Source organism: Ptiloglossa arizonensis, chromosome 3 (genome assembly GCF_051014685.1).
Source record: "Ptiloglossa arizonensis isolate GNS036 chromosome 3, iyPtiAriz1_principal, whole genome shotgun sequence".
Classification (NCBI taxonomy): domain Eukaryota; kingdom Metazoa; phylum Arthropoda; class Insecta; order Hymenoptera; family Colletidae; genus Ptiloglossa; species Ptiloglossa arizonensis.
In genome coordinates this window covers 14,639,602-14,655,815 of record NC_135050.1, presented here as the reverse complement: position 1 = coordinate 14,655,815, position 16,214 = coordinate 14,639,602, and the positions used below count along the sequence as shown (strand labels likewise).

At 40.5% G+C, this 16,214-nt stretch overlaps 1 protein-coding gene and 1 long non-coding RNA gene across 2 annotated transcripts in view; both read left to right on the top strand.

Annotated features, from left to right (window-relative positions):
• LOC143145047 (uncharacterized) overlaps positions 1–5,544 on the top strand; it is a 62,417-nt gene extending 56,873 nt beyond the window's left edge. Inside the window, exon 3 of the long non-coding RNA XR_012991595.1 lies at positions 5,513–5,544. This is a non-coding gene — a long non-coding RNA (uncharacterized LOC143145047). The remainder of the gene's footprint in view (positions 1–5,512) is intronic.
• Positions 5,545–5,660: 116 nt separating this feature from the next.
• The window catches only part of Pde9 (phosphodiesterase 9), a 190,588-nt gene continuing 180,034 nt past the window's right edge, over positions 5,661–16,214 (top strand). Inside the window, exon 1 of the mRNA XM_076308050.1 lies at positions 5,661–5,755. The gene's annotated coding sequence lies outside the window, so the exon portion shown is untranslated. The remainder of the gene's footprint in view (positions 5,756–16,214) is intronic.

Here is a 16,214-nt window from a genome sequence, read left to right as displayed (position 1 = left end):
CACGGTACGAAGCCACCGTTCACTGTTCCGACATCGATCGGGAAATACGAACTTTATAACCGACAGATGTAACAATGTCTCGCGTCTGGCGTTTCGTTTCGCGCGTTCGTGCCGCGTGTAATTGCTCGGTTACAGCGAGACGCTGTACGGAAGCTCGAAACACGACGTTGGTCCACGAAGCCTGACGAACAACGGATTCGGACAGCGATCTTAGCGACGCGCGACGCGAAGACTTTCGATTAGCCGGTAAATTTATAACGGTGGTTAATCTATTCGAAAGGGTTACACTTCTCGGTGACAGTGTGGGAACTTATTCGTTCGGTTCACGAGCTCGTGAAGCTCGAGGTTCGAGTTTCGTTACGATCGTTGTAAGGGAAAAACGAAACTTCGTCTTCGAGTCGTACGATCGTCGAAAAATGGACAACGTTCGATCGAGTTCGGTGCTCGTCGATTCAATTCGATTCGACGTTCCAGTACGGTGGAATCTCGACGCGATTCTCGATTACTTCTCGTCACGGTGTGATTGAAACGGACACTTTGGTTCCAGGATCGTGATAAATTTCGTCGCCGGTGTTTCTCGATCCGTTGTCACCGAACGGTGTTAATCCTTGGCTAGGTAGCGATAAATTTCGAACGATCCTTGGAGGAAGCCAATGCGCGAGTTTGTCGGTTCCTTTTTGAAAATTCTCCTCGCCCGTTGATCCTCTTCGCTACTGCCGCCTCGGACCTTTATCCGCCGTCTCTTTCTTTTGTTCGTGCTGGGCATCTACAAGTACGGAATAAAAACCGGAGAAGTGGGTCCATCGAGGATGCTGTAGAATTTTTGAAGAGCCAAGAAATATGCTTCCACGAAAGGATTTTCGCGCGAATTTCAAAGTAACGTGCCGTCGTGCATCGACGAACGCTCGTGCAATTTATACGTCGTCGACGAAATTCGCCAAGACGATTCCATTGTCTCCGGGATCGATAACCAAGAGAGGTTTCTCGAACCGTGTGGCGTATGAAATTAAGCCGAGTTCGTCGAATTAAAATTTAATCGACGGTGTAATCTCATTAGCAGACAGCCGTTTCGCGTTCCTTCCCTTTGTTTTACTGGCTTCGTTGTCTCGATTTCCGCGTATTTACCGTACAGGGTGTCCCGAAAGTACCCGCGTAGATCGCTGATATTGGAACGTGTTTAAAGTAAATTCTGTTTGCTTTATTGCGAGTTCATCGTGAACGAATTGTCGAGAAATCGATAAAGCCGGGTAGAAATCGAGTGAACGCGTTCGAAAGAAATTTATTCGAAATTCTTCTCGTTGCGCCGAAATATGCAACGACGCCCAATTGCGTTGTTCGTCGACACGCGTACGAGACACTTGTTCGTCTCGATCGAAAATTATTCGGTGTCAAAATTGTACACGATGTTTCGTAATTCGTGCAAGCAAAAGTAGAAGGATTACTTCGTTTAAAGATAAGTCGAAACCGTGAAGCGAAACTTTGTTGCGGGAAGCTTCCCTCTCGAGACAATCGATCTTGAAAATATACAAGACTGGCGACGATTCGATCGAATCTCGGTTCGAGATTATTGCAAACGTTTCTAATGTTCGCGTATAATGGAGATTGTCCCAATCGTCACCGGTCGATTTGAATTTCACGCTATTTTGAAAACCTCGAACCGATTAACCTGAAACTCGACATACGTTATCCAGACAGATGGGAAATTGATCGTGGAAAAGTACACGGTGAAAGAACGCGTGAAAATTATTCAGGCGTATTACGAAGAAATCGCGATCTTTAACGCGAACTATTCGGGAGAAAAAGTACGTAAATCGACCGGTAACGAATTGGGACACTCTCTGTATAAAAATAATTTATCCGATACTTGTTCTCAAACCGATGCACCGAAGACGCTTTGCACTTGGAGGAAAGGTGACCAAATGCACGCGGCCCACCTGTTAATTTCGACAACGATCGTCTCGAGAACGGAGCTCTTGTAGAAAAAATACCGTTCTACGTTTTCGATTTATTTGCCAAACAGAGAAATACCCTCTCCTCGGTTGCGCTATAAATTGCAACCAAACACTCTGTACAATGCAACGAAAACGCATACACGGTTACATCCAAACGGTTCACCCTGTACATGTAGCTACAAAGCGTTCATCGACCGTGGAACATTTTCGATTCACCATTTTTGGAGCAATCGACGAACGTTTCGTGTTCCCTTCCGCTCGTTTTAATGCACGCGGGATAATTGCGGCCAAAGATAAGCACTCGCCATTTTACGGAGATAATTGATTCTCGCGGTGGAACACGCCAGTCGGTCTCCAATGGTGGCCCTCGCGATCTCCACGGGGATGTAAAGTCCGAGAAGAGAATCGGCGTTTATGTGTCTTCTTGGCACGTTTCCATCGTGTACTGCGGAACATCGAGAGAAAGGGAGAAGGTGCTTCTGGGTGGTCCTTAATTAACTTGTTCCTTTGCATACTTGAGTACGTTCGAGCAACTGCGTAGCGTGACCACGCTAAGTTCGCTGACATCGCCTCTGTTACATTTAACATGATATCGAGCGATATATCGAACTACATTCGATTACATCCAATTACCTTTTCGGACTTCGGTGCTCGATTGCTCGCTATATTTGACTCGTTCGTATTCTTCTCAATCTGTCGAATGTATTTTGTAATCGAATTATTCTTTACAAATATTCGAACAACGATTGTTATTAAGTTTCAGACCTTAGGTACGCTTCGTTAACTTGGTATTTTCTTTCTGTGCCAAGTGTAATCGATTTCTATAGATAGTTTTTCTCAGAAAATAAAATTCCTTGTGGATGTTCTTGACGCAAAGATATTTTTAAGATCTGTCGTTTAATCGTTGTAAAATCGCTCGTGGATCGCTGAAACAAACATTACTCGTATAAAATTATCGTGTTAATTTACTCGTGAATCGATGGATAACGGGTCGAACCGAGAAATAATGGTTCGTCCGAGACCGAGAAGTATCGTTTCGTTCGCATTACAATTTATACGATTTTGTAAAATATTCTTGAAAAATGTAAACCAACGATAAGAAATGCATTTACAACAAATTGGATGTGTTTGTTGCATCTCAGAAGCACAAAACTGTACTGAATCGATATTCGTTCAAAATGTGTTCGATGTTTGACAATTGCATTATTCGTTAAAAATTGGAATTGATTCAATTCGTTGTCGCTTGGGAATATCGAAACCAGCTTTCGATAACAACGACATCGATACACTCGAACGAAGAGAAATATAATTTTCACGCAAATGAAATATATTTCGTGGAAAAAGTACGATTCATATTTTTCTCGACATTTCGGGAAATCACGGCTCGCAGTTGGGAGGGGGAAAAAAAGAAGAAAATATGAAATTAAATTGAAAAAAAAATCCTACCTCCGTTCTTTCGAATTTTCTGAAATGAAATTTTACCTCGAACACGAGAATCGCGATGCGTCGTTTCAAACGTTGCTCTCGGTATTGTTTAGATACGAGCGCGAAAGTTGAAACTGCCTATCGACCAATGACAAAACGTTCAATTACCCGATAGAAACGGTTCACCGATGCAACGAAACCGTGGATACGAAACTTCTAATTAGATGGAAATGTTCCAGCGGATATCCCGAAATATTATTTCAGTGGAGGGTTACGTACGTTAATACGGTCGAAGATTGGGGAAACTCGAGAGGAAGGAAGCGAGGATTTCGCGTTTTATAGCTTCGCGACCCCTTGCGCGAAATTGCCCTCTTTGTGTTTACACAAGTTTTCTTCTGCGTCTGATTTCCGCAGATACTCACGTACTTTCTCGCGGGGATTTTTCTCTCCATGGAACTGAATAAACAGTCGAAGTCCGGGCACGACTGCGGTTGTTTATACAGTCAATTAATGTTCCTTAAAGAGAGTTCCTGTGTTTATTCGCGACGACGCGCCGATCGGAAATTGAAGGCGTATTTTTAAACGATGAATCGTCGAATCGTCGGTATAACGGAAGAAAGTAAAAATTTACATCGCGATCGGCAAACGAAACGACTCGATATCGCCTTTAAAACGTTTAAAGTTCACCTTCACCCATTGGCGATTCGACCTAATTAAAGATCAACTTAAACGCGAATCTTGTCTCGGAAGGAGCATCGTTCGATTAACAATCTCCGCTTCACACGGAACTTGTGCATTGAAAAATATTAAACGAGTATTTTTTCTTATCGACGGATACCCGTGCAAGCATGAACACTATCCTCGAAGTTGCGAACGAAATCTATATTTAGTTAAACGTTTAAAAAATTAGTAGAAATAGCACAGAATTTGGTCTTTGACGAGCAATCATCGCGAGGTCGAAATAAAAATTTTCGTAAAGTCATACGTGGCTTTACCGATTTGATAGTTATAAAAAAGTGATTTTATTGGCTGGATTGATGAAATTTGTATTATTCCTCTATAATTATTCGGGGAAAATCGAAATTTTTTTTATCGGTCGATACAGAAAAGAAAAAGAAAAATATGTATTTGATGTTTTACAAGAATCAGAGATTATCAATTGGACGATGTTTCTTGTTTGCGAAACTTACTGTCAAATGCATTATATGTCACGCAGATTAATCTTTATGCAACATTTTTGAACGATGCGGCAGTATTTATAGCGACACGATTTTATTTCGTTAAGACGTTTTAGAAAAGTTGGTATAGAAAGCTACGAATAGTGAAAGCGTCTTCTTTGAAGAAATATCGTTATTCAGGACGTTGAAGAAGACATCCCGCAAGTGAAATTTCAAACACGCTGAAACTTCGTTTCTACTACTTAATCCTTTTACTGGAAAGGGCATACAAATATGTTTGACGTAATACCTGGCGACTTTCGTGAAACGTAAACTATGTGTGCTCGGATTTCACGTTTATCAAAGACGCAACGTTACACGACGAGAAAACCAACGATTATATTCCCAGTACGAAATCTGTTTGCAAATATTCTCATTTAACGTTGAAACATTTCTACCTCGAATCGCGTTTATAAATGTACAAAAGTTCCGAACAGTTTTAACCGATATTACGATATAAACTTTCGAACGACTAACACGAATGTAACGATTCTTTGTAATTTTTAACGAGCAATAAATACATTATATAATCCACGGGAGACGAATTGGAAACACGTGTCACAGTTATCTTCGAACGGACATTCGGAAAATAGGTCTTTTGGAAAATATAATTCTAAACTCGTTGTTGTCGTTCGAGCAGTAACTGCGCGTTCGTGGACGAATTTTTATTTATTTATTTCTCGCGACGAAGAAAGGTAACGGTTGAAAATATTTCTCGAGCGGAGAAAGTAATCGACAGAATCGTCCGACAATTTTCTCGTTGATTTCTACGATCCGTGTAGCGCGGATGGACATTTAACGATCGATTCTTTCGTACAGTCTTCGAACGAATACTTTTTCCGAGAAGTTTACGTAACGCGTCTCTCGAATATCGCGTCTAAATCTAATCTAATCGTATATTGCCTGTCCTTTTCTCAGATCGTCAAACCGTTCGGGAACCATGGCCTTCGATTCCACGGAAAATACAATTCTATGCGTTGTCTGAGATCCCGGGACAGAAGAGAGAATTAGTTCCTCGAACTCTTTGCACGCCTCTAAAAGTTCGTCGAGTGGTGAATAAAGAACAAGTAGAGGAGTCGAGAACGGGGAACGACGAGTAAGCAGAACGAGAAGAAAGCGGAAAGGAAGGGATCTCGTCAATTACCGTCGCCCTGGAACAAGGTAAGTCGATCGTGTTTTCCAATTTTTTATCGAAGTCTCGTGGCCCTTATCACGATCGAACCACGATCCAATTTTTCCTTCATTTCTAACGGAGCACGTTTTCATCGCTCGCGTATTTCGCGAGTGTTTTTGTGAAAATTTGAAAATTTGAAAATTTCTTCGCGATAGACCGATTTTCATCTTCCCTTTGCATCGACGAAACTGTTCGTTCGGCGTTTGTGCTTCATCGTAGTTTGCGTTTCGAGCTTTTCCGTACATTTACTTCTTTTCTCCTTGAAATCAATCTTATGTTCCTTGCACACGAGTTTCTTCGCGGAACTGAACACAGGGTGAGCATACATTCATTATTACTGATTATTTATTTATCTTGTACGGGCAGGAGCTCTGATACGCAAAATTGAAGGATCGGTAAATTTTGACCGAAAAATTGGCAATTTTCGAAGAGCTGTGATTCCGTTAAAAGTTTCGTAGGAATATGATTTTTTTTAAATTAGAGTCTCTACTTTACGATGTTATAGTTTCATTCCGAGTATCATGCATATCCACAATGTTGGATAAATGTTTTTCAATCTTATTCGAAATGTGAGGGCGTGTTCGTGATATCGAGAAATTGAAAAGTTTAGCGCTCTCTGCGGAGTTGCAAATATTTTTTCAGTACATACCGTTTGCACCATCGTGACGTTTGAATCTTCTCCTTCGGTGTAGTTTAAAAGCAAGTATTGTTTCCGCGTAGCCTTACGATTATACCAAACGCAAAATACATTTAGACAAAATGCAATTAAAACGTGCACTCAACTTACTTATTCTTATGCCAGTGATACATTTCTCATTTAAAGTGTTGTAACATTGTAAAAAAAAAAAAAATCGAAGCCACTTGATTCTTCTCTCAAATTAATGGAGAAATGGTATGGATGAAAAAAAATATTTGCAACTCCATAGACGGTGTTAAACTTCGCAATTGTTTTTGTATCACGAACATAATCTCACGATGTTCCAGTGCAGCGAAAGAGTGCGTAGAAGCCAATTCGAAGCAGTAGATAAGAAATATCGATTCGATAATGTATAAGTTTATATACGAGGCATTGATTGGCAATCTTTCTACGAACTGACAATACCTCAAGATTGATATATCTAAGAATATCGGAATAATCATGATCGTCGAACGCCATTGGTTTTTACCAATGGCTTTTTTAGTTTAGAAGCAGAAAAACGGAGGAATCTATGCTAACGCTCTATCATAATCTCGGTCTATTTTTATTTCGAATGTGTACCGAAACAAAAGGTGCACGTATGAGTCTCGAAAGAGTCAAAGGGAGTCATCGGAATTTTAAACAGAAAAATCGATAGAAGTGTCATGGATACTTCAAAGTCACTTCAAGTTTTATTAATGGAACTTATAGTTTGCTCTTAACAAAGCCGATGATGCTCGACAATGCAAACGTTCCATAAATAATATACCTAGGTGAATCGAAGAGAATCCTCTTGAACAATCAATCGTGGCTATTTATAAGCTCTTAACAAGTTCCACGTATGGTTTCCGACACCGATAAATTCAACTAACTCACAGTTTACTCCAATTTTAACCGAGAAAATAGAATCACATAACCTGTTTCTTTATCGACGAACACAATTTCAAGGGAAAATTTAAAATTGACCAAAGTAATCAACAAAATTCGTACGACATTTCATTTTGTTTTCGTATTATAGTCATTGTCACGATCGAATAACGTACGTCCACGTATACATTCCCGTCACAAATCCTCGTAAGCTTTCGAAGTTCGTGTTCTTTGGATTTATCAAAGTAGAATACGATCGAATCGAGCTTGATCAATTAAAGTTCACTTTATACGATACTTTCTTTAAATCGATTGCTCGGATTTGTTGATAATCTTGCGAAATAAATCTCACGATAAATAAAGATTCCTGGAATTCAAATCTAAGATGGATCGCATCGATTAATAACTCTTGCGCGACCTGTCGAGTTTATTTACGTTATCGCTTACGGTTACATTTATCACGTTGATTTTCGTTTACTCGTAAACAGTGCAGAAACGAACGTTTACATATCAGTGGAGAAATTAACGCGTGTTTGATCAATTTCGACGTTAAACGATTTCCTCGCAATGTGTCAAATTTGACACCGATGTTAAAAAAATTTGCAACAATTCGGTGCACCCGTGTACGCGAAAAATTGAATTTTTATCTCGAAAAAGTAAGGAAAACTTACGAACGAAAGGGTCGAGAAATCGTTCGGCGAAGAAACGACGCTCGACCGAGATGCGTTTAAGCGCGAAAAAATGGAAAACTGGAAGCTCCGAAAGGTGGTGCTGTTCTGAAAATAGCGAATCGTAGAAACTCGTGGAGCTCTAGGAGGGTAGTATTTACAGAATGTAGTTAGCAAGGGCGGTAGGTGTTCCAGGAATTTACCGCTATCTGTCACCGACTCGCTCGCTACTAAATGCGTTGGGGATGAGAGCGAGTAACTGTACGACCGAATGCGAAACAGCTGGGAGCGAACGAGACACGGTTAAAGTGGTAGGGATAACTACGCGACAGCTAATGAGGCAGAAACCGCAACAGTTAGAGAGGTATTACTGTAATCGATAAGACCGTACTCGAGACACGAAACGTTGCTTGTAAATATTGCAATAGAATCGATTATTTTTAACTCCGGAATCGCTGGAACAGGAATGCTTGTGTTTCCAAAACAACACGGAATAGGTTGTCGATCTTTTCAATTTCTAAATTCGTTAAAAGCATTTTTTAGACACAGAGCGTACAAGATGAAAAGAAAATATTTGCCACGATTCCGGAGAATTCGTTTCGTTCATAAAACCGAGGATCGAAGTCTTTGGCCGTTCGTACGTATACCGTTCGACGAGGGAGTAGAAAAGTTGAAAAGGTGTCGTGTGTCGCAAACGATTGCTTTTCTTACAAAAAATTGTCGAAGCTTCGGCCAATTAAAGCGCCCAGAGTCGCTTGTAGCTGTGACACGATTTGTTGTCCACTTTATCCCCCGTTACTGTGACCAGTGACATCCACGAACAAAGTCCTTTATTCGGTTTTGTCTTTCTCTATACGCTGTATTGTGTTTCCGTGGTGCACGCAAAATCTCATTGGCTGAAACTTTAAGCACCTTTCGCGAGAAAGCGAATTGTCCACGGAGTTTTCTTTCGAACGATTGTATCTTCTTTCGTCGAGACGACTACGCAGAAATAAATTACAAAAATAACTGGACCTTGATTTTCACGGTTCAACGATTTTTACGATATATTTCGCGATACACGCTTTCAACGAATCACCGTCGTCTCGAACGATCTAAATCGCTTACAGAAGAAAAGAAAAAAATTAGGCATCTTCACTTTGCGCTATATTTACAAAAACTTACTATTGCTACGTACTAGTACTGACACGGGACTTCAAATCAGCGGTGAGCTATACTTACCCTATAATTGAACGATAGTTTCTCTGAGTCCGAAGAGACCCGCGCTATGTAGACCAAGTATACCATATCGTTCGATCAAAAATTCTCCCCTAAACTTGTTCGGTTAATTTTTTCAACTCGAATGAAATTTCCAAAAAGGGACGAATTAGAAGTTCACAAAATCAAGGATACCATATCGTTCGGTGAAAAATTGTCCCGTAAACCTTGTTCGATTAATTTCTTCAACTCGAATGAAATTTTCAAAAAGAAATTTCCACGTAAGTTCGTAAGATCGGCCGGTCTTGTTTCGTATGTATACGATTCGGAGGCGGTAGATACTTGCGCGTTCGACGAAATCCAGCCCTCTCGAAACTGCGAAGGTGCTTTCTCACGAACACCTTCGGGATCACGCGGTCACGCACGCAAGTTTAAGGTCTACGGGGTTTAAGGTCGCGCGCACGAGATCCGCTCGAAATAGTACGCGAGTGCCCACGCAGGGAACAATCACGTCCCCTCGCGTTTCCAACGTTGACAACTATTGACTCCATTTGTCTTCCTCGTTGTCCCATGTATCTTACTTTCGCGCGCGTGATGCCCCGACGACGGCCAGAGTGAGTTGCATCTTCCACGAGCACGCTTTAATTGCAAGGTCTCCGGGACTCGCGCACGTGAATTTTACGCGCCGGAGAAATTCGCGACCTTCGTCAGTCTCCGCCGCGTGAATTCATTTTTCTCGAGCGGCGAAACGTCGACCGCTCGCGCGTACGCTTCAAACGAGTTCGCCATTTGCTGCCGGCTGCGATCCGAGGTTTCTCGCGCGCAAACTATCAACCATTTGCGCTCGAAAAACGACCGGTGCACTGGGATTTTTTAAATTTTTCTAAGTTTGAATTTTTCAAGAGGAAAACTTTCATCGTGGCTCGAGATAAATAAAGTATCTTCTATACGAAGTATCTCGATGAGACAACATCCAAGTTTATTCTACCATTTATTTTCACATCCGATATGAAAGATTTCTTTGAGGTTTCTTGCGTAGAAAGATGCGTAGCAAGGGTTATCGTTCCACCGAACAGAAAGAGAAAAGAAAGATATGTAGCCTGCTTCTGCCAAATATTTCGACGAAATTATCGTAAAAGTATGAAAGAAAAGTATTCTCACTCTCGGTGGGATTGTAACTTGTAAAATTTAAACTCGGTTCAACCCTAAGGAAACAAGTATAAGCGTATATTTGTCTTGTCATATTCGAAACACACATCGAAAACATAGCCGGAGCGAAAAGATCTTATCGTCGATAAAAGTTTCAAAATTTTATAGTTCAAGAATTGTAATCTATTACTTTCGAAAACGACGAAATAAATACAATAGGTTGTTCGAGAAGATTTATCGAACGACAAAACTTATCGAGCAATCTAGAAAACCTTGGCCAGTTATTTTAGTTACTCTCATCGAATTTGTCGTTCTTAAATTTTATATTTGTTAATATCTTCGCATACTTGACGTTAAATTCGATCGTTTCGTGCATCCCGGTTCGGGCAGTTAGGAATCGTTCGATAAGAAGAAAAAATTCCAAAACTATCGAACCAACAGGGTATCCATTTCATCGGTAGCGGAAGTTTTAATCCGGATGACGAAGAAGTGGAATCGATTTCGGAAGTTTTCGTACCGGTTGAATTTCGTGACCGTTTAGTAATCGTTTCGAGACTCTGGAAAGCGCAACAGCCAGGCGATCTACTTTTTCGTGCTACTCGGTTGTCCGGAATCTTTCTCGTAATATACGGCCGCCGAAGAACGTGTACGGATTCCTCCCCCGGGATTTATGCAGGATTTTTGTGGCGCCGGGACGGTATTCCGGTTGTTAGTTCGCTCTTAGCTCGCGTAGTCGAAGCGCCAGGCGAAATGGAGAGCCCTCGACGATCTAAAAATGGTCTCCACCGGCCCGGAAATGCTTCGTCTCTACTTCCAGCGGGAATATAATACAACCTCTTGAGGAAAAGTCGATTGAGAAGTGTTGCGTGGTACCGCGGAAACTTCTTGTTTGGTGGGTTATGCAATTGGTCAAGGTGAAGAATCTTAAGTGGCTACCCTTATGAGAATATTTAGGCTAGAATTTCTTTAGCCCTTCTCGGTGTTAAGTTACTTCGTAGCAACGAGTCGCGGAACCGATACACACTACTGCTCAAAATTCATAGAACGCTTACACGTTTTAACAAATCTAAAAGAAAATTTTTCTCTATTTAAACTTCTTTTTTTCTTTTTGTTCTTTTATTCATTTTTTACTTATATATCCATACAAATATACAATATGAGAATATTTAGGCTAGAATTTCTTTAGCCTTTATCGGTGTTAAGTTACTTCGTAGCAACGAGTCGCGAAATCGATACACACTACTGCTCAAAATTCATAGAACGCTTACACGTTTTAACAAATCTAAAAGAAAAGTTCTTTTTTTTTTTTATTTAATTTTCTGTTTATACATGCATACAAATGTACAATAATTGTACATCGGGTAGTTGTTACTACTTGGAGATTACAGTTGTGTTTCTGTCTTTTTATCATATCGATAGTTCGCAGTTCTTAAGATACGAGTGTATGACTCGGCAGACCGCTACTGTGGGCTTGATAATGGAAGGTGATACTTGAGTTCTTGGAGTTTTTTAACGAGGCTTTTTCTCTGTTTATTTTCTATATATTATTTATGTAATTAAAATTAAAAAAAAAAAGGACAGGACTTAGATTATGCAGTACGACAGTATCCTTCTTTTAAAACAATTTTGATCGTACAATGCAAATTATTGAAATTATTTTTTGTTATTCTTACGTTCGGGATTAACCAAGTCCAAAAAGGGAGAAGCACTTGGTCGTTCAAATGTTATAAATAACGAAAAACTTAGTGAACCGTGATGATCGAAAAAGGCTCTTTTTGCATATTTATTTCGATAGTTAACAGATCGATTGGGTTGTTCGGAAAATGATTTCGTTTTTTTTTTTTTTGGTGAAAATGGAACACGATTTCTTTAGAGTGCATAAACATTTTATTAAATTACATATTCTCCGTTTTGGAAAACGAAATGACTTTCCGAACAACCTAATATAAACGAGATTACGCGGTACGATCGAGCAATCGCAATTAACGGTATACGGAAGACCATTTTGTTAAAATTTCACTTTGTTTGTAGTTCGATGATCGTTCAACAATAACATACGTTGGATCTAATCGTGGTTTAGAATTACCTCTTACGGTATACGGTAGTTTATGATTACAATTCGGCACGAACTGTGAACTTTGAAATGCTAGTGAGCCATGCGTATCTAAATACGTAATACAAATGTATACGATTAACTAGAGGTTGTTTTTACATTATGGAATACTTTATTACGCAATAAAATCGGTCGAGCGGGCGATCTAAATATTTCGAGTAAATACGCTCGAGTGTGTGGAACGAGTGTTCACGACTCGTGTAAATCGTGAAAATATGTTAGATTCGGAGTAGAGTTAAAGTAGATAATGAATTATCAGTGATGTTATACGATTACATTCGGTAATTTATTGTCAAGTATTAAATTCTTCGCGTTTCCTGTCGTACGGCGGTAACGTGTCCGAAGAGTTTGGTCTGAGATTTCTTCGGAGACACGAATAGACACGGTATGATTTCGCAATGGTTCTTTTAAAGTGTTTGGAATTCGTGCTCGAAGACGAAATTTAACCGATTACGCTCGATTTTCACAAACGTTGCACGAAGTCAACTTACCTCGAGTGTAACTTCGCGTAGTCGAGACGATTACGTTTAGATCGAGCGCGATACTTTATCGATTCGTGGATTTCTCCGAGTACAAACACGTCGAGTGTAATAAAATTTCAAGACGCAGTGTTATTTTTTTCTTTTCTTTTTTTTTTCTTTTCATTCAGAGAGTCGATGAAGTCTGGTAGCACGATAGAGATCGATCGTTGCGGATTAAATAATGTAACAACCAGTATCGTGTATTCGGTGGAATTATTTTAAATATCATTTTGTACCTCGAAGTGTGTGTGGGTCGCTATGATGAAACGAAACCGTGACACCCAGTCGAACGAGACGAAAAAGGAAAACGAACACCATCCTCGTGACCGCGTTTGCGAAAATCTTCAAATTTAAAAATCATCTCTCCTCTCTCGTCCGCGAAATATACCGCGTACGCGAAATTTCGATTACTCGGAGTCGCTATCGATCGAAATCAATGCGAAAAAATACCAGGAAATATGCAAAACTCGCCACACCGTCTTAGACAAATATTTACGAAATTTCTTCGGTAAATTTCATCGCGCTAATGTCCCGTTCAATTTAAATATTTGAACTTGTCGCTTGTTTGACACAATTGGTTGTTGTTTGTTTAAACGTGCAAAATTTTACTCGATTCCGACGACGATCCGTGTCCGTGTCAGAATTCGTAACGTTACCTCCACCGGCTGTTTAAGGCTGGATATTACGAGGAGCTTAAATATTTTGAGATAAGACGCGATAAGGAAGATTTAGGGACGTCGAACGTGGACGCGTGTATATTGCGAATTAATCGAAAGTAACGCGCAATAAAAAAAAAATATTATCTCGCTACCGTGAACGTGAACGCGATTAAATGAAAATCGTATCGGTACGCCTCGTTTCGAGAACAATGATTTTCCCGATAGTTCGCGGAGTTTCGATTATTTCGATTTCAAGTATATTTCCGGGCGTAACGATTCCCCGTTGTATTTCTCCCCGTAACGAGTTACGTGTAATATGAAATTGCGGAAACACGCCGCGATGAAAGTAGTTTCCAGCTCGTCGAAAGATATCACGGTGCAAACTTTGTTCGTCTTCGAAGTTTCTGCAACCGTTTCGCTGGTAGTTGTGCACACTGCGCTCGTATCGCGAATCCAGGTCGATTCGAAGCAGAGAAAGCTCGTTTGAGCGAAACGAACGATAACATTCTTCCCGTTCGATCCGTTTTTCCGAATACGTTCGGTAAAAGGAAATACACAATATCCTGAACGGGATCAAATACTTTCCGTGCTTCGTCGGGAGTTTAACATCCCTTCCAGAGAGAATTGATTCGTTAGGTTGAATTTCAGAAATTGACGCAACACGATACGGTAATTGTGGTACGCGATTGATTTTGCCGATCACACTCTCTTGCGAACCGTTCTCGAATCTTTGAACCCTTTGCACTCGGTGCTTCTTTCCTACCAGAAACCGACGCCTCGAAAAAATCCTTTGAGTCGTAAAATTAATCTGGAGTGGAACATTTTTATATACTTCGCATACATGCGTTCACACTCTACAAGAACGTGATATTTAAATTTCAATTTGAATTACAAACCACCAAGTTTTCCCGGGTCGGAAATAGTAGAGTGATATAGGTGGCGACCGAGGGTCTCCTCTCGAGTCGAAAGGGTTAGTAATTTGGTATCAGTAAACACTAATTTATATCCACTCTTTGGTCGATACAGATTTCGAGTACTGTCTTTATTATAATGCTTCGAACGATACCTGACAAACGTAAACTGGAACTCGATTTTGAATAGTGCACACTATCGTAGCATTTGTTTCAAATAGAATCTGTCGGATATAAAATAAAATTTGATTTCAAATAGTACGGTTTTACTGTAGCGCTTACTTTAAACAACACCTGTTGGATACAAACTGGAACTTGGTTTCGAATAGTGTATTTTATCTGGAGCGAAACAAATGCACCGTTCAAGTACATAATGAACTTCTTCCCTAAAAAGAAGAAAACCTGATCAATTTCAATAAATAATAAAAAATTTCCGGAAAGGATGCGAACGAGATTAAAATCGAAACTCGAAAAAGATTGTTGCTTTCGAATATTCGGTTAAAATTACAACTGTCTTTCGTTCAATTCTATTGGGAGTTACGGGTTATTAAAAGAAATGACTATAGCGTACTGTATTTTACTTAATATTATATTTCTCGAGAAAGTGTATCGTTCTTGCTAGAACCTTAAGCAGCGCGGGACAAAACTCAAGTATAGAAGAGGGTATTAGATACGGTTTGCCTGGATCCCCTAATTCTTATCTATAGCGTGAAATAAACACTTCACGCGTTCTCGGAAACTCTTCGACGCATAGTTCGACCTCGTGTATATTTCTCCTAACGAGATGAATTTTTGTACGTAAATCCGTTTAGACGTATTTCATTTAGAACAAATTCCACGGAAAGGTATCCGAATACACGGTGAAAACTGTTACGAGGAAAGAAACCATGCTCGTCGAAGCTACTCCAATCATTTGCATCAACGGTCGCACAGTGTTGAGAATTTTCCACGGTTCGAATATTCGAGTGCAATTCTGCTTTTCGTATTCTCATTCGTAAAACCGGGCGAGTATATTTGTTTCGCGACGCCGGAAGGAATCTGAATGGGTAGCTAACACATTGTTGCACGACGATACGGTAGCGTGTTTACGTTGAAAATGGCGTTAAACGATCGTCAAGGCAATTCGCCGGTGCGAGTTAATGCGAGCATGCGAACGAACAGCGCACACCGCGCGAGTAAACAGACGCGCTGTTAAGATAGCCGTGGAAACCGTGGAGACGAGACGAGAAGGAAGGAATCCACGAAATCTCGGTTCGGTTCGATTCGGTTCGGTTCGCGGACGTAACTTCTCGTCGACATAATCGTCTAATTTCGACGTTGACAATAAATCATCTTCCGGTCGGCTGGTGATCGCTCGCGAATGTTAATTTAATCCGCTCGATCGAGCGAACGAACAACTTAATCGACGAGAGAGATTGAGTGGTACTAATTGAACGGCGCACTCGAGGAACTCTCGTGTCAGATTGAAACGGATAACCTTTTTTCAGAAGCCGGGGAAAGCAGAATTAAATAATTAACCGTCGAAGTAGTTGCTCAAGTCTTACCGATACTCGAGCATAATATATCCTATGCTATTAATGCGATACGACTGGACGAGGGGATACCGCTTCTTCCTTTTATCGTGGACGATAGCGTGTACTTCGCGTGACGTTGCTTTCGACGAGCATCGTTGCTTCGAAGTCACA